We start from the raw sequence: 18,540 nt of genomic DNA, 5'->3' as shown, positions 1-18,540 counted from the left end.
CAAAAACAATGTTGAAAAAAGCAGTGACTATTTCAGCGGGTATAAGTATTATAGCTGAAAATAAGCGCAACGACAAATGGAATTCATAATCGTTTCATTCATTTTTTCAAACTTTTTTGCAACTATGTGCATCGTCAGGGTTCTCACAATGAACTAATGTAAATGACCTTGAAACATCAATTTGCAAAATTTCTATACACTATATCACATTAAATTTTGATCTAACAAATCATTCTAAGACATTAGCCAATCGCAAATGATCTCTAAATTTAATATTTAGTTTGAAATACCTTTAACAATTAAATTCAATTGAAAAGGCTTTTTTGCTTGGAAGTTTAATTAACCTGTCTAAATTTTTGAATACAAAACCAAAATAATACTGCGAATAGACCTTCAGTGTCTACTCCTTTCTTCTAAAGTCATCGCGCGCGCTCAAGCCCTATTTCTTTTTTCTGGTACGTATTGTGTATAGTGTAAAGAGTTCAGTTTGGTTATTCGAATTATCTATCATTTCCTGGTTATTATCTGCGTTATTCATCTCAAGACTGCATTGAATAAAGCGGATGACTAACAGTGGGTCTGCTTTCTTAGGTTACTCAATTCTAGTTGTCGAACCTAGATGACGGTTTATAAACCATTCTTGACCTGAGGTCAATAGAAAAGCTGATATCAGCGGTGGTAAACATGAATGTAGTTTTCTTGTGTATTCAAAACTAGTTGAACGCTGGTTGAACTTCGTAACCTGTTCGCAAAATGCTGTCTTTGATTACCTCTATATGGCACCATCAGCATAGGTCTGCAGCCAAATATTCAGGGTACTGATTTGTCATCATTTGCGCTCACTCAGTTTCCATAGTCTTATTAAATGGCCCCCAGTTAGATGTACTCCTAAACACTCTGTGTACAGTGTCTTGTACTCCTAAACACTCTGTGTACAGGTAGAACTACGCTTGTAAAGAGCTGGGGCTCAGCTTCCATAATTCAACATGGTCCCAGAATTGGTTGGTTTTGATACCAACTGCACTTTACCCCTGTGACATATTTATGTTTAGTTCCAGGAAGAGCAAACTGCCCTCGGAATTGGTTTCCTTTAGCTTGAACTGAAGCTTTGGATGGAGAGAACTTTGCGGCATCGAACACACAAGTTGACTCACATTTAATGTTTCTTCAATGTCATCCACATACACGAGGAACAATTTTACCTGTGGTGTATCCTTCTCATATTTCTTAGCGAGACAGCAGTTTTCACAAAACCATAATATCTCGGTTATCGATGCACCTGCATCATCGGATTTTTCCCGCATTTTAGATGGTAACAGTTTTGGATTATTTCGCATTCATCTAAATGTTACTTTCCTGCTGCAACATGGGCACAAACCGGTCAAATCATCCGCTGTCTGCATCCCCGTTCCGGCCGGTTTTTCTTGTTTTAAAACAAAATCGTACTCTTTCAGCCATATACCTGCAAGAAAAGCGCCTTTTCCTAGACCATTAACTTGAACATATCAAGAATTATTACACTTGAAATGTACATTGATGACCCCCGTATTTAACAGCCTTTTTCTTGTCACTCTTTGAATTTCAGGAGGAGACTCATAGCTGTACATTTTCTGTAAAGCAATTTCACTTGCTTGCTTCAGGGGAACATTAGTGTACAGACTTTTCACGTCAAAAGATATCATAGTTTATCCGGATCTAGAGCAGTGTTTTCATTGTCTCTTTGGCATCTTTAGAGTTTATTTCAACATTGGCTCCATCGATGTTGTCAAAAAAGTTGCCTATGTTTTGTTGAGATTCCTATACGAGCCCGGAATTGATAGAACTAGTTGTAGGGGCGTCTCAATCCTGTGTACTCTAGCTAAACCGTACCAACGGGGGTTGCCTCCTTTTGATATCATCTTAGAAATATTTGATCGTTTCCTTGTCTCTTCTGTTCATGGCAAAAAAATTTTTAAAAATCCTTCTCAATTTTCAGTATCAAATTATCATTGGCTGCTTTTTAAGGTTTTGAGCAGGTTGCAACGAAGGTTCCTGTTTTGCTTCATTTTTTTCCCTCATTTTGCAACAACCAACCTCCGTATCAAAGGGTACAGCCAGCAACCCATCATTCTCGAGTTATTTTTTGTTTCAAAGGCTTTGTCTCTTGGTGTTTGCTTTACATTTTGCATATGCCTTTGCCGCGGCTTCTAATTTTTATAAAATTTCACCTGTTATTTTTTGGTTTTTCAATTGTGAGAGAAAACTTTTGATATCAAGCCTAAACTTCATTTGGTTATCTTTGTCTCTATTTAGATGATTCGGACTCATTTACAGCTTTTCTTGTACGCATCCAAGCAGTTCAAGGTTGTCAAGATCAATACTTGGTTGCCCATTTCTCCCCCCAAACGGCTTATCTTGTCTTTCGGACAGTTTTTCCAACTTTTTCTATGGTTTTCTTCTGCTTTTTTATGTTTGCCAAAACTTGACGCCTTACGATACGGAAATTGGATGCCCACAACTCTTCGTCGGTTTTTTTCTGCAACAGCGATGGGAATTTCACTACCATCTCCTCGTGCTTTTTCCTGTCCTCTTTAACCCTAGATGTCACAGTCCTTTGTAGTTTCAGATGAAGTTTATGCAAAACTTGGTCCGAAAAGATTGTGTCGGGGACACTAAAATGCAACTGTCCTGCTATGAGGTTTTTTTTCAAACAATTTCTCTGAAGCTTCAATGTATGTACAGATATTCGATTTTTAAATAACAAATAAATAGTCTAACTCAGTTTTTCAAGTTGTTTTTTTAAAATAAAACTTGTCTGGGTCACACAGCAGGCAAAAATACTGTGGTAAAAAACTCCCAAGGCACAAATCAAAACAATTCACACTCAACTCAACCCGAGTTGAAAGCGCAGACTCTTCCTCGGCCTTCAGTTTTTGCTCGGGTATTGCTTTCGCAATCCTTCGTGGCTGCGATGGTCTCTGTTGGTTGCCCTGCCAGTCTTTTTATTCGGTGCCAATATGAATCACAGAGACCTCAGCGCAGGTCTCCACTCTGGTACAGTTTCAAATAGACAGTAATCTGATCCGGATCGTTTTGTTTGCTCTTGGATTGCAGCGTTTTTTGGCAGGAATGATGAGCACTCCATTTACGAGTAGCTGACTAAACAGTTCGGGCCCTCCTTTGCGTCTGCAATGGATAATTGCCAGTATCTGCTTCTTCTCGGACTTCAAATAGGCTGTCACCTCCTCAACACATGCTGGGAGAAAGTTGTTTTTTTTTTCTGTGGCTGTTGATGGTTTTGTTCACCATATCGTGCCACACCACCAATTTGCTCTCTTCCAGTAATCAAATAAAGTTTTTAATCTGGAATCTTTCCTGCTGCAACATGGGCACAAACCGGTCAAATCATCCGCTGTCTGCATCCCCGTTCCGGCCGGTTTTTCTTGTTTTAAAACAAAATCGTACTCTTTCAGCCTTATACCTGCAAGAAAAGCGCCTTTTCCTAGACCATTAACTTGAACATATCATGAATTATTACACTTGAAATGTACATTGATGACCCCCGTATGACAGCCTTTTTCTTGTCACTTTTTGAATTTCAGGAGGAGACTCATAGCTGTACATTTTCTGTAAAGCAATTTCACTTGCTTGCTTCAGGAGAATATTAGTGTACAGACTTTTCACGTCAAAAGATATCATAGTTTATCCGGATCTAGAGCAGTGTTTTCATTGTTTCTTTGGCATCTTTAGAGTTTATTTCAACATTGGCTCCATCGATGTTGTCAAAAAAAGTTGCCTATGTTTTGTTGAGATTCCTATACGAGCCCGAAATTGATAGAACTGGTTATAGGGGCGTCTCAACCCTGTGTACTCTAGCTAAACCGTACCAATGGGAGTTGCCTCCTTTTGATCTCATCTTATAAATAGTTGATCGTTTCCTTGTCTCTTGTGTTCATGGCAAAAAAATTTTTTTAAATCCTTCTCAATTTTCAGTATCAATTTATCCTTGGCTGCTTTTTAAGGTTTTGAGCAGGTTGCAACGAAGGTTCCTGTTTTGCTTCATCTTTTTTTCCTCATTTTGCAACAACCAACCTCCGTATCAAAGGGTACAGCCAGCAACTCATCATCCTCGAGTTATTTTCTTGTTTCAAAGGCTTTGTCTCTTGGGTTTTGCATATGCCTTTGCCGCGGCTTCTAATTTTTATAAAATTTCACCTGTTATTTTTTGGTTTTTCAATTGTGAGAGAAAACTTTTGATATCAAGCCTAAAGTTCATATAGTTATCTTTGTCTCTATTTAGATGATTCGGACTCATTTACAGCTTTTCTTGTACGCATCCAGGCAGTTCAAGGTTGTCAAGATCAATACTTGGTTGCCCATTTCTCCCCCCAAACGGCTTATCTTGTCTTTCGGACAGTTTTTCCAACTTTTTCTATGGTTTTCTTCTGCTTTTTTTATGTTTGCGAAAACTTGACGCCTTACGATACGGAAAACGGATGCCCACAACTCTTCGTCTGTTTCTTTCTGCAACAGCGATGGGAATTTCACTACCATCTCCTCGTGCTTTTTCCTGTCCTCTTTAACCCTAGATGTCACAGTCCTTTGTAGCTTCAGATGAATCTTATGCAAAAGTTGGCCCGAAAAGATTGTGTCGGGGACACTAAAATGCAACTGTCCTGCTATGAGGTTTTTTTTCAAACAATTTCTCTGAAGCTTCAATCTATGTACAGATATTCGATTTTTAACAACTTTTTTTATATAAAACTTGTCTGGGTCATACAGCAGGCAAAAATACTGTGGTAAAAAACTCCCAAGGTACAAATCAAAACAATTCACACTCAACTCAACCCGAGTTGAAAGCGCAGACTCTTCCTCGGCCTTCAGTTTTTGCTCGGGTATTGCTTTTGCAATCCTTCATGGCTGCGATGGTCTCTTTTGGTTGCCCTGCCAGTCTTTTTATTCGGTGCCAATACGAATCGCAGAGACTTCAGCGCAGGTCTCCACTCTGGTACAGCTTCAAATAGACAGTGATCTGATCCGGATCGTTCTGTTTGCTCTTGGATTGCAGCCGTTTTTTGGCAGGAATGATGAGCACTCCATTTACGAGTAGCTGATTAAACAGTTCGGGCCCTCCTTCGCGTCTGCAGTGGATAATTGCCAGTATCTGCTTCTTCTCGGACTTCAAATAAGTTGTCACCTCCTCAACACATGCTGGGAGAAAGTTGTTTTTTTTCTGTGGCTGTTGATGGTTTTGTTCACCATATCGTGCCACATCATCAATTTTCTCTCTTCCAGTAATCAAATAAAGTTTTTAATCTGGTTTAGTGAATTAATGTTGAATGATAGTCCAGGAAATGCTAGAACAAGGCTCTTGTACTGCATTTTTTCACTTCTATTGAGGGTGTTGATGCTATGGAATAAGGAGCTAGCTGCTACAATATGAAACATTTCCGTAACTCAATTAAAATTTGGCTATTTTCTACGTATCTATAAAGAAACGTTAAAAAAACTCCCTAAAGAAATATTTAAAAAAAAATTTAGACCTTGGCCCCTTAACGGTTGTATTTATAAGCCTTCAGTTTTTTATTTCTTAAAATTTTTCAATTAAAATTGAAAAAATTTTTGATGAAGTAAATTTTAAACGTTTTTGCAACTATATGCTTCGTTAGGATTTTTACAATAAAGATCAATTAATGGTATATAGTAGGTTGGTAGGAGGATATAATGGCATAGGGTAAATTTTTAGCAATTTCAAGGCTTACAAGGATATCTACGGATCGCAACGGTTGAATATCATACCGTGTAAAAATCTAAGAAAGAAACGGTCAAATCAGCAGCTTAGAATTGCAGTTGGATTCCTCCGATTTTCAGAAATTTGCGAAAAACATAGATGCGTTTATGTAAGGATGATTTCGAGGATGGTTGGTATGGCCTCTTTCATCTCAAAAGTGCAGGGAGATTCTCTAGGCATTCAAGTTTAGATGCCCTTATTAGTAAATTCTCGCCCCCACTCTCAATCCTTCTGTTTTACAGCCAGCACACCTTCACAGGAAAGATCAGAAGCGACCAGATGGTTTGAAATTTGTCACTTGTGCTGTTGATTGGCTTGTGCTTCATTAAACTTTTCACTTCCATATCTAGAAAATTCCTAGAATTTTGGCTGGACAGTGTGATAAAGGGACTTCTGAATTTAATCTCGCTGACTTTGATTTTTTGACTTGCTATTATTTATAGGGTAGAAATGTATAAGGTATTCTGACCTACCACCTACTAAACTAACAAAGAAAATAGTTTTATGTTCATCACTAAAAAATTTGCAACGGAAAAATAAATACACGGTGTTGTAGAACACTTGCGATAAGTAATGCATTTTAATGTTCATAATTTGATTATTTCATTGGAAATACAACGTAAATTGGAAATCCAACAAATTTATTGAACAACGTATTATTTTTTTGTATTAATTTACTTTCAACTTTAAACTAAACCACAATCGAGATAGAGTGAATTAAAAAAGTAAGGTATGAACGTTTTCGCACAAATGTGCATCATCAGTTTTAAAAGGATAAAAATTTTTTGAAATGATCATCGATCATCAAAAGATCCTAAGACAATTGATAAATGAAAAAATTGAAATTCTATCAATCAGAAGTTTGCAAACTTGAGTTTCGCGCCAAAATTACATCTTGATTAATTCATCAGACTTAAGTTTTTGAGACATTCTATCTATATTATTTTTCAATTGAATTAAAAAGAAGTATACATTTTTGCATTTTTCTATTTTGTCTTTATCGTAACCTGACAATTTTTATTTCGATTTTTTTTAATTTTTATATCAACAAAAAAAATTTTGGAATTAGAAATTAATTTGACACTTTAAATTCTAATTCAATTAGAAATTATTGTTCCGACAACGAATTTTCGCTAATACAAAAAAATAAATTTTGTGATAAACATTTCAAACATTTCGAAAACAAAAAATGAGACAAATTGAAAAATTTATTTTAAATTAATTTCAATTAAAAGTTAAAATTAGAAAAATGTCTCAAAAAGTTGAGTGTGAAGATATGATCATGATAAAGTTTTGCGCAAACTTTCTAATTTTGGCGCAAACTTTCTAATTTTTTAATTTTCTTTTTTTTGTATAGCCATTGTCTAAGGATGTTTTTGTGTTTGATGACTATTTTATAACTCTTCAATTTATTTAAACCTGATGATGAACAAATGGGCGAAAACGTTCGTAATTCACATTTTAATTCGCTCTCTCTCTCTCTCTAGTTATTTTGTGGCACACCCCAGTAACGCTGAGCTGGATTTTAAACTGATTTTTACCTCATTGAGGAACCAGTAAAACGTGTTAAAAAATTTGTAGAATTAGTCCTTTTTCTTTAAAAAAAAACTGGTACAGAAACGTACAGGGTTTATTATAAATGTACATTTTTATTTTAATTGCTTTTTTGTGTTTCTCCTTTTTGATATTTTGTCTGATAGTATCAGAGCCAGAATGGTTTTCATGGTAGCCGCTAGTATGCTATACCACAATTTTAAGGACGTGGAATCTGAAGAAAGAAAGGTCTTTTGGACAATCGTGACGACTATTCCCGTTCTCTCTCTCTCTCTCTCTCCCAACCCGAAAACAAACAATAGGTAACAGAACTTATAATTTCTTCCAGACAAGGGCCCTCTTCAATCAAGAGAAGACGTTGTGGTGTAGCACGACGTCATCTGCAATTCAATTAGCAGCCACAGATCAAACAACTATTGACCCGGCAGTCCTGGAGTTTTTCCAACTATCTAAACACGACAAGTGCGCAATTCAGGGCGATAGTGTTTTGTAGGAAAAAAGGGCTGCCCGACATCGAAGAAGCATTGAGACGAACGGACATTTTGGTCATTACCATGACCAACTACCTCCTATCGAAGAGGAATGAAAAACACGAGCCAGAGTTGGTGAGATACTATTTGGAGCTTTACCAAGATAGTGCCCTGGAGTTGAAGTCGCTCAGGCTGGTAGTAGAGAACCAAGTAAAGCTATAGAAATTGTTGGAAAGACATCATGAGTCAAGAACAGACCCTCAAGGACAAAGAGGAAGGAATTAGAGAAACGGCAGGATCAAGCGGATGTTACTTCATCAAACTCTTACTGTTGTTTTGTTTTTATTTGCTTTGTGCCTCGTGAGGTTCGTACATAGTGGTCTGCAAGGTAATGCACTCAACAATTCTCGCTCCACTACATCTCAGATGGATACTGAAGAATAAATTTTCGTGGCAACTGGTGCTGGATTGTCTTAAATGGTATCTTAAACTAAATAATTGTTTTCATAGACTTTGGTTTCTGGGAAAATGCTTAGAAAACGATTTAATACGGGACTGTTTGCACAACAGGGTGCTCTCAGAAAGTGAAGGTAGACCGTTAGGCAAAGAATGTGAAACGTTAAAAACAGCTTCAAATGGCATTGATTTACCAAGGACGGTGAAAAAACGTTTATCCCTGGGACTCAAACACCCGTTTCGCAAAAAATTCTGAAAAAAAAAAACATTTCGGCTGCTGTGTTTTTTTATTCCAACTGAAAAACTTAAAGTCAGACTATAACAGGCAGTTGTTGTGTGAGGTTGAACTGGCAGCTAGAGCCTGTGTAAAGCGAGCAAGCAAAAACCATCTGATGGAGGGGTGAAAAAAGCTAGAATGTATCACAAAAACAACATCCTTGCAGCAGTATATTGTATGACGAAAAAACACGAATGAGAAACCAATATGTTGGAATTGTTACAGTGAGACCAATTTGAAGCAATGATGATTCACTGGTATTAAAACTGAAAGCAATTAACAAAGAGTTGTTGAGACCGGAAAAAAAACAACGACATGAGTGAACATCTATTCATCAAGATAAGGTCAGCAGGTATCAACAGACTCGTTTGTACAGTTTAGCAAAAGTACAGAAAAAAGACATACCATTGCGCCCTACTCGATCTTTGCCGAATTGTATTGATAAAATTGAGTGAGCGAACATAGAACGAAATACACAGGAGAGGGAATTGAGAAGGTTTGTTTAGACTCTGATGGCCACATAATTTCACTAGACGTCAAAAAATTGTACACTTATGTTCCACTCAAAGAGGCTATCAATATTGCATACAAAAATTTTTATGAGCCAGAGAAACCTCCAGACATTGCAAGCAAAACTATGAAGGCCTTACTAAACTTTGCTGTAGGTCAAGTGCACTTCAAGTACACAGAAGAATGGTTTGGCTATTGAAGTCATACTGGCAAATTTGTGGATGAAAGAGTTCGAACCTGTTTTGAGCAAAGAGGTTCCCAAAAATTGCAGGCCACTAAAAGATCTAAAAAGCATCTGTGCAGACTGCATGAAAAAGTTAGGTATACACAAAAAGGTAATAAATTCGAAAACTGTCTAAATTTGATCCATCAAAACTGAAGTAAGTTTAGTAAGTTTGAAGAAATTGAAATTGGAAGAATAGTTATTTTTGTTTGGTTTTGATAGTCAAGCTGTGAGTTAAAAGAAAGAGACTAACACTCAGATGAAGAAAAAACTCTTTCAGACATAAGCTGATAATATCGTGAGAACTGTGAAACGAGATCCGGAAAAACTTGTGCCTTATCTATCTTTCTTTTAGAAAAGGCTAACGAGAAAGGCGACTCCGCCTTTCTTGATATTAACGTTAAAGTGAGCACACGTAAAAAACGTAATCTCTCCTTGGTATGAACAACCAACTGATGCAGGAACCAGTCTTATTTCTGGGAGCTGCGCTCCATTAAATTATTTTAAATAAACATAAAAGAATGCGCAGTTTGTCGAAGTTTTTGAAGCAATATCTTGGAGCTAAGTCGATGAACCCATAGAGATAAACAGGAAACAATGGGTTGACAAACAATACCCAGTATTCTTGGACTGATAAGATTATTTCAAGGACCGTTGACAGACACATCAAAGGAAAAATCAACAAGAGCCCTGGCAAGGACCTACATCAAAGAGGTTTTGATAATACAAATACATCACCCATCATGGTCGTGCAGACCGAGGCAAGGAAAGTCTGATATTTGCGGAATATAATCATGGCACCAATAGGTTCCAACAACAGAAATTTGAAAACCTGCCTACAATCCTTAAAGTGTTCTGTTTCGCGTGAACTAAAATCGGAAATGGCTTACAAGTTTTCAAGGTTTGGACGTAACTCCACCTGTGCTGATCAAACAGTTCGACTGCTGACCACTAAGTTTGACAAAAACCGGAAAGAGGACTCACCGTAGGACAAATAAGGCAGTGGGGAAATTAGGACACGAGCACAGAAAGTCATGGGAGGTTATAGACCAAGCTAAAACCATATTAGCCTACTGAATGAATTAATTTTTTACATCTAAAAGAAGAGACCAAGAATAAACATGCGCAATGAGTTCAGGGGCAGGGAGATTTAAACTTAAATTATAGTTCTTAAGACGAGTTTTCGGCCGCTTAAAAATTTTAAAAATATATAATAAATATCGAATAAAAATTATGTCAGGTTTCGACATTGAAAAAAGAGACAAACCGAAAAAAAAACAATTTAAATTTTTAATTGTTGTCTTCAAATTATTAAATAGCCTCAGACCTAAGACGGGAAACTCGGGCAGTCACCGTGGTGGCTCTCTTTCGTGTGGGACTCAGAAACGATGTGCGTTACTAACATCCCCAGAACCATCCGGAGAGGATGTTTGAAGGACGCTACTCGAAGCCTAACAACAGTGGTTTCACAAGAAAAACTGCACTGAATCCTTTGACGACAACCCTTGTTGTCGTCATGGACCCCATGTTGACAACCCGATTACTGACATAATTGTTTTCTAATTCGACTTTGCGAAACTATTCGACAAAGTTCCACACACTGAGTTAATTGTGCAATTCCCCCGGATTGGCACAGCCGAATGCCGCTGCACTGGAAAAATGACGATAAAGGCCCTAACGATCAATTATCAGTGAAAAAGAGGGTCAGAATACTCTGGGGTTTTTAATTTTCGAAATTTCGATTCTCAGCGGTCTATTTCAGAGAAATGCAAAAACGGCCATTTTTTGGCGAGAAAATCAGAAAAAAAAGCAGACCCCGATTTAGCAAGACAACAATCAGTTGGAAAAAACGCTAAAAAATACGAAGCCTCTTATCGGTTTACAAGACATGATAAGACGCTTACCTCAAAGAAACCATACGGTAGGAAGGTCCAGTGGGACATCTGGAGCGGATCAGTACCCTCACGCGCCACGAGATTAGGAAGATATGAGTGTTATCTCAGAGGGAGAGTGGAATTGGAGGCCCGGTGCCCAAGGACTTTATAGACTATATTACACATTTTTTAGCTGCTGTGATGCCCTGAGTAGTTGAATTAATTCCAATTTTATATAGTATTTCAGAGCATGAGTAGTTAGAGGAGGCAAGGGTCAATCCATCTCCAATGGATGTAGTATTTAACTCTCACTAGAAACGTAGTAAAATATAATATTCGAGCCCTGTTTTTAATGATAATCACGTAGTCTAGGGTTTCGAGACCCAGTTATGTGGTTATATTCGCATGTAACGAAAGCTGATCAAACGTCGTTTGACCGATGGCCTAAAAATAGTAACTTTTTACTTAGCCCTAAACAGACCAGAAAATCAACTGGCTAGGTCTAGACGGTGAAAAAAGGGGCGAATTTAGGTAACTGACGCCAACCAGTCGTCAATAGGTGCTTTTTTTGACGCTCCGTCACTATGTAGTATATGGGCGAATGGTAACAATAAAGTTCTGAAACTCGCCGCAGTCATGAAAGACCTTGGAGTACACGTCCGCTATCACCTCACCTAGAGCAGCCGCATAGATGAAAAGCTCAAAAAATTCATTCGAATACTTTAATATTCCAAGCGGAGCAGCTCAGCAAATATCATTCTTCATGCAAAAGTTTGTCTCTCCAAATTAATCATTCTGCCCATTAGCAAGTACCCATCGCCATGTATCCATTTCACTAAAATATCAGTACATAAGCGAGAAACCTTACAAAAACGCGTGCTAAAATGGATGCACAATAATATTCGACATAATACCAATCGCTGCTAGAAATAGTCAATATGCTCCCTCTATCTCTATTTTTCCAAATTCTTGATCTAGTAGATTTTTCAAAAAAATATCAAACATCGGCAACTGGCTTCAAACTTTGGAAATCTTCCATCAGCGGTCAATCATTAGTGGAAAAATTCAAACTCCCTAAAGTAAGAACGGAAAAAGCTTGCCGAATTGCCAACTATCTACCCCCATGTGTGGACTCCTACAATCCATTCGGACTTAAAAATTGCCTTAACAAATTCTTTTGGGATCACTTCAGAAACAAATACAATCAATAAAACTCCTGAACATGGCAGTACGCATGTGAGTATCACTCATGCAGTAACAACTGGAGAATTTGAGCTTCATAGGAGGAGATTCTGCCAGCGACGCTGGAAATTCATTACAACAACAACAACTCAAGTTGCCTTATTTCTGCGACTCATGTAAGAACACTAATGACGGACGGAAAGATTGGCCGATTTGCTTCTAATAGGTTAGCCTATTTACAAATGGGAAGTTTCGAGTTCTTGGACCACGCGGAAACAGATGTCCACAGTCGGGACAAACAGTTAAGACAAACAAAGAAACATCCATTACGTGTCGTCTTTTTATGATTTCTGTTTTTCAACGACTGGAATCTTTCCCAGTAACAGGACCAGAGTGACTGTTGTGAACGACATGAACCTCTCCATTGGCTCGAAACTGCAAATTCCATTTATGGACGGGAAAACATGGAGCGAAGATCATCAGTAGAAAAGATGGTCGCTCTAAAGTCCATTTCAAAAATTGGAACAGCAGACATTTGAATGGTATTCTAACTCCGCACTATCGAACTTCGCGCAGAAATGGGTACGTGGGGGCATGGGGGTCTGTGTGGGGAGAGACAAGGGGCATCCTCGCCCAAAGCTATCCATCCCAATCCACACCACCGTCCCCATCCCAATCGAACACACACCCCATATGTGCCCGGTGTCATCCCCGCCTTTTTGCTCGAAGAGTTCGATGAAGTATCTATCAACGCCTTCTCCGACCGGCGACCGAAGGCCGCAGCCAAACAAGCGGCGTCGACTGTGAATAACAGCAACCTCAGCCTGAACAGCGTTCAGTGTCCGCAGTGTTACGTAACCATCAAGCTTACGAAACATGGTTTTTCACCCACATGGGCCTTCATGCTACAGATGCGCACTTTCGGGAAAATCTCCATTCGGAAAAAAAACAGCGAAGCGGATATTCAAGTCAGAGAAGACAACATCGAGTCAGCCAACAACATCATCCTTTTCATGAATATCAGCCGTCGACGTGCGCTCAATTTCCTCCCGAAGGCTTCGAGGATAGCGATAGCAGCGGTACCGAGAGACACACTCAACGCAATTATAGAGTCCCCAGACACAAAAATTGCATGGGTACGACTTTTCCTGCTCCCATTTCTATGTCTGCAAGCTCCGTTGAAAGTGGGAAAAAGCCATAAGCAGACCTTTGCCACCCAATTGAACAACCGAATTACAATATTCATTCAAAACCGAGAACTCGTTGACATGATACCCCTCCCGAAATTAAAATGGAGTCCCAACCGACAAACAGACGTCCAACAATTAATGATAAGAGTGAGCGAGAAACTCGACAAAGGCGATTAGAAAGGTACTGTTCGACTTCCGAGTTTTGACAATGGCGTTATCGAACCGTCTGAGGAGATCCTGAGCAAGTTGAGAGATAAACACCCACTGGACACAAAGCAAATGGCAACTTCCATCGACTCGTATCATCACCGACTTCTTTCAATAAACTCCTTCTTCGTGGGAAAGTTCCCACAATCATCCAACCACTAATTGCCAGAGCTCACCTGCTACCGTTACGAAAATAACTAACCGATGTTAGACCGATAGCCGTATGAGACACTCTCAGAAGACTAGCCTTGACTACTGGGTGTGAAGCGGTTAAACCGAAAGCAAAGTCTCTTTTCGGAATCCTTCATTTAGGTTGCTGCACTCCAACTGGTGCCGAGGCAGCAGCACACGCTACTCGAGCGTTCTGCTACACAGCAACCAAACTAGAAGTGCTGGTGAAATTGGTCTTTGCTTATGCCTTCATCGTTATCAGAAGGGACAGAACAGCAGAAGCAATCAACCGCTTTACACAAGAAATTCGTCCTTTCTTCAAACTCAGAAGACAGTGTTTTATCGTTCGGTGGCTTCTCTTTGCCATTGTCTTGAAGGCTGGCATCAAGGCGACCCCTTAGCGGGATTTGGATTCAGCTCGACAATCCATTCCCGGACTAGATGCCATAAATCACGATTCAAACAAAGGATATTGCGACCAACACCAAGCTCAGCGACGAAATCATTCGTGAATTCAACAACCAAACATCACGGTCCTGAAACTAACCGACTTAGAGATTCTGGGAGCAACCATCGGTGAAGACGCGTTGGACAGCTTGTTGAACGAGAAACCGAACTCTTTGAAGACCCTTTGCGAACGTATGGAGTATCGAACGAAATGACCACAACGAAGGATTGTACCTTATCAAAAACTGTCTGCACATCCGCAAACTACTCTACACTCTCCGCACTGCGTCAGTCTGTAATTGATTAGATATCTTGAAACTTTTCGGAGAAACAAAACGAAATACGCTACGAACAGTGCTCAACGTTCAGCTAGATGCGAAAACATTGCAACAAGTTACTCTGCCCGTTATTCTAACTGAATTGTCAAAACGCGCTTATCTAACCTCTGTTTGCAAATCTTGCGTCCTTTTCGAATCAATAATTAAAACAGAAGCTGCAGACTAGTAGTGGCAACTTGTGAGAGAAGAGGAAACTGCACCGCACAGGGAGAATCAGACGAAGCAGAAAAAGTGGTACCAATACATTGCTGAAAACCGTTTTAGAGAGCTCGAAAGCATCTCCACTGAACAGGATAAGGTCCAACTGCAGTAAGCAAAATGTCGTGGATCCTGAGAGTGGATCAAAACTCTGCACCGTCAACGCTGAAACTGAAATTAACACCTGAGAAAATTCAAATTGCCGCTTCGTTTTTCCTTGGAGCCAACATTTCATCGCCATGCACTTGTGTACACGGGGCCCAAACTGACGTTAAAGGCACTTACGCTTTGTCTTGCGCCAAAAGCAGCAGCCGCTAAATCAAAAACGAAGCCATCAAACGTGCCTTCAATCTGGCCGACTTTCAATCTTCATTGGAACCAGACGATCTCTCACGAGATGATGGGAAAAGACCAGACGGTATCACTATCTCCGTGGAAAAACGGTCTCTGCCTGATTTGGGACTCGACATGCGTCAATCCTCTAGCCATGTCGATTGCTGCCAGAAGCACCCTTGCAGGCCCAACCATAGCAGACAAAGCTGAAGAAGCGAAACGAATCAAGTACGAGAACCTGACCGGAAACCCCGGAGGACTTCTACTACTTCATGAATGGAACGAGAGCCAAATCAGAGCCAACAATGGGATCAAGCACAGTGAAAGATTGTGCCTGGAAAGTAGAGCCTCAGGTCACCAAACCCCTGAAATACATAATTCTGGAAGCTGGAGCAGAAGAAAAACGGGAAAAAGAAGAAGACTTAAGAAGGAAAAAATTTCTTGTTATACACAAAGCCCCTGAAAGCCAGTCAAGGGACTCAAAACAACTTTATAATGGAGACATGTCATTAATCCAGCAACTATGCTCTAATATAGAAATTGAACCAACTAAAGTTAAAAACTGTACCCGACTAGGCAAATCCCCTGATCAAGCGAACAGAGCGAGGCCCCGCTCACTGAGAATCACACTAGACTCACCGGAGGACGCGGAACTCATGATGAAAAAATTGACAAAACTGAAGTTTGCCAAAGACAAAATCAGACAACTAAGAGTCACTTCTGATAGGAGCATAAAAGAGAGAGAAAATGTCCGTTTTCTAGTGCAACGGGCAAAAAACTTAATAGCAGAGCAACCCGGGAACTTCATACACATTGTCATAGGGAACAAAATCATCAGAGCAAAGAAAAGAGGGATAGAAGTTTTTCAAAAAACAACGCCGGAAACAGAGAACATTTTGAGCTCTGGTTCGGGAATGTAGAAACAATAACTCCTGATAAATTCATTGAACTACAAGTACTACTACGTAAAGCAAATTTGTTACCACACATCATTGCCCTAACTGAAGCCAAACCCAAATTCTGTAAACATGTCGAACCCAATTTGGCACAAATTTGACTGCTACCTTTTGAAACAAAAAACATGAATGCGAAAGAGAAGAAGAGAGGCATGTTGTTTTATATTCGAAAGGAGATCAATTACAAGGTGACTCTAGATTTGAGGAACTGCAAGTATACAATCTACTGCTAACAAAAGGAGAAGTTGTGATAGCTTCAACCTATCGGAGCCCATCATCAACCTCCGAAAACAACTACAACCTTAACAACTTCTTAAGAAGCATTGGATTCAACCGTTCTAGATACATTGTACTAGGAGACACGAATTACAGAGATATAGATTGGCAATATATCAGCACGAATCATGACGAGAATAGCAAGGAAAACCAATTCATTGAAGCGGTAAAAGATGTTTATCTTGATCAACACATTGATAGACCAACGCGTGTGACCAAAAACAACGAACCATCACTACTAAATCTCAATCTAGCCGACAAAACCCTGGAACCAACTAGCATAGAATACATCTCCCGCTAAGTAAGGGTGATCACACACTTATCCAAGCAAAATTTGATCTGTGGACAACAAAATGATGTAAAGAGAGGAGGGACTGAATTACAACAAAGGGAGCTACGTGGAACTCTGATCAGAGTTAAACACCAACATAATGTATGAAGAATTGCAAACGCTAAAGCAAAACCGGGAAAAATTTAAAAGTACTCTTGATTGAGCTGTTAAGAAGTTCGTCCCTAAATTTAAAATTCGTATAAAGCAAAACAAAATGCCAATGAGACACGAAATGAGAGTTGCAGTTCCTGAAAAACAAAAAATTTGGAGAGATGTCAGCAGAAATGAGACACAAAAAAATTATAAAAAATACTCGAAGGTTCGAAACAAAGTCAGGAAACTGACAATGAACTGTGTTCGAATACATGCAGAAAATATATCAAAGAGCATAAAACAGCAACCCAAAAATTTTGGAATTATGTAAACAAAAAAATAAAATCCACTGATACGATACCTGCACTCAAAATTACCGATAATAATTGGGCAAAGACCGACAAGGAGAAAACGACTGCCCTGTCTGATTTCTTCAATTCAGTTTTTACCATAGAAACACCTGGCAGCTTGAATTTAACGGATCTCCAAGAGCAGCAAATATCAGATGATCTATATCTCTCTAAAGAGGTAATACTAAATGAATTCGCAGCGTTAGACACCACGAAACCGATGGGAGCTGACAATGTTCACCCAAAGATTTTGAGCGAATGCCGATGTGAAATAGCTGAAAAACTGTGTTCTTTAATGCAAAACTCCTGGGATAAAGGAGAAGTACCCGAAGATTGGAAATGCGTAAATATAACATCGTTTCACAAAATGGACGCAAAAACTGACCCAAACACTTACACACCTGTTAGCCTCACATCAATTTGTTGCGAAATAATGGAAAAAGTGATAAAAAGACACCTGTTTGACCTCTTGAGACAAAAACAACATCTCATCAGACAAACAGTATGGTTTCTCATAGGTCGATCAACAATTCTCCAGTTATTAAAAGCGCTCGACGACCGGACAAGGGTTTTGAGGTGGACATAGTGCACATTGACTTCCAAAAAGCTTTTGATATCGTTCCTCGCAAAAAAACAGTTGAACACAAAATATCAAAATATGGGATCAAAGGGAAAACTTTAAACTGGATCACAGCATTCTTAAAGGATAGGAGGCAACAGGTAGTGGTAAATGAAAATTTTTCTCAGTGGGCAGCAGTTGTCAGCGGAGTCCCACAAGAATCTCTCCTGGGACCAATACTTTTTATGCTATACATCAACTCGATGACGGATGGCATTACATCTACTATGCTTCTGTACGCAGATGACGCCAATATATTCAGATCAATTACTGATGAGACTCAAAAGGAAAAACTACAATTTGACCGGAATGAAATTTTCAAATGGGCTGAAAGCAGTTTAATGAAGTTCAATCTGACAAAATGTCCTACACTCACCCTAACGGGAAGAACGATACAATCTGAACGGAACTATACCTTATATGGCGGAAAGCAACTAAGCAAAATTGAATCAGAGAAAGATCTGGCAGTTGTCGTTGACTCAAGATTACTATACCGTGAGCACATCGCCAAAAAGACGAAAGTGGCAAATAGTATAGTCGCAATAATCAGGAAAAGCTTCGTGAACCTGAACTCTGAAATTCTAACGACCCTGTACAAAGCCTTAGTAAGAACCTATCTGGAGTATGCAAATCAGGCATGGAGTCCATACCTTGGAAAAGACAAAATTACGATTGAAAATGTTCAGCGACGAGCAACGAAATTTATTTCAGGTAC

At 39.2% G+C, this 18,540-nt stretch overlaps 1 protein-coding gene across 1 annotated transcript in view; it reads left to right on the top strand.

Annotated features, from left to right (window-relative positions):
* The first annotated feature begins 857 nt into the window (after positions 1-857).
* LOC134842663 (116 kDa U5 small nuclear ribonucleoprotein component-like) overlaps positions 858-18,540 on the top strand; it is a 410,937-nt gene continuing 393,254 nt past the window's right edge. Inside the window, exon 1 of the mRNA XM_063859108.1 lies at positions 858-867. The gene's annotated coding sequence lies outside the window, so the exon portion shown is untranslated. The remainder of the gene's footprint in view (positions 868-18,540) is intronic.

The sequence above is a fragment of the Symsagittifera roscoffensis genome, chromosome 3 (genome assembly GCF_963678635.1).
Source record: "Symsagittifera roscoffensis chromosome 3, txSymRosc1.1, whole genome shotgun sequence".
NCBI classification, from domain to species: Eukaryota; Metazoa; Xenacoelomorpha; order Acoela; family Convolutidae; genus Symsagittifera; species Symsagittifera roscoffensis.
The sequence above is the reverse complement of the archived record's forward strand: the minus strand, read 5'-3'. Positions and strand labels throughout refer to the sequence as shown.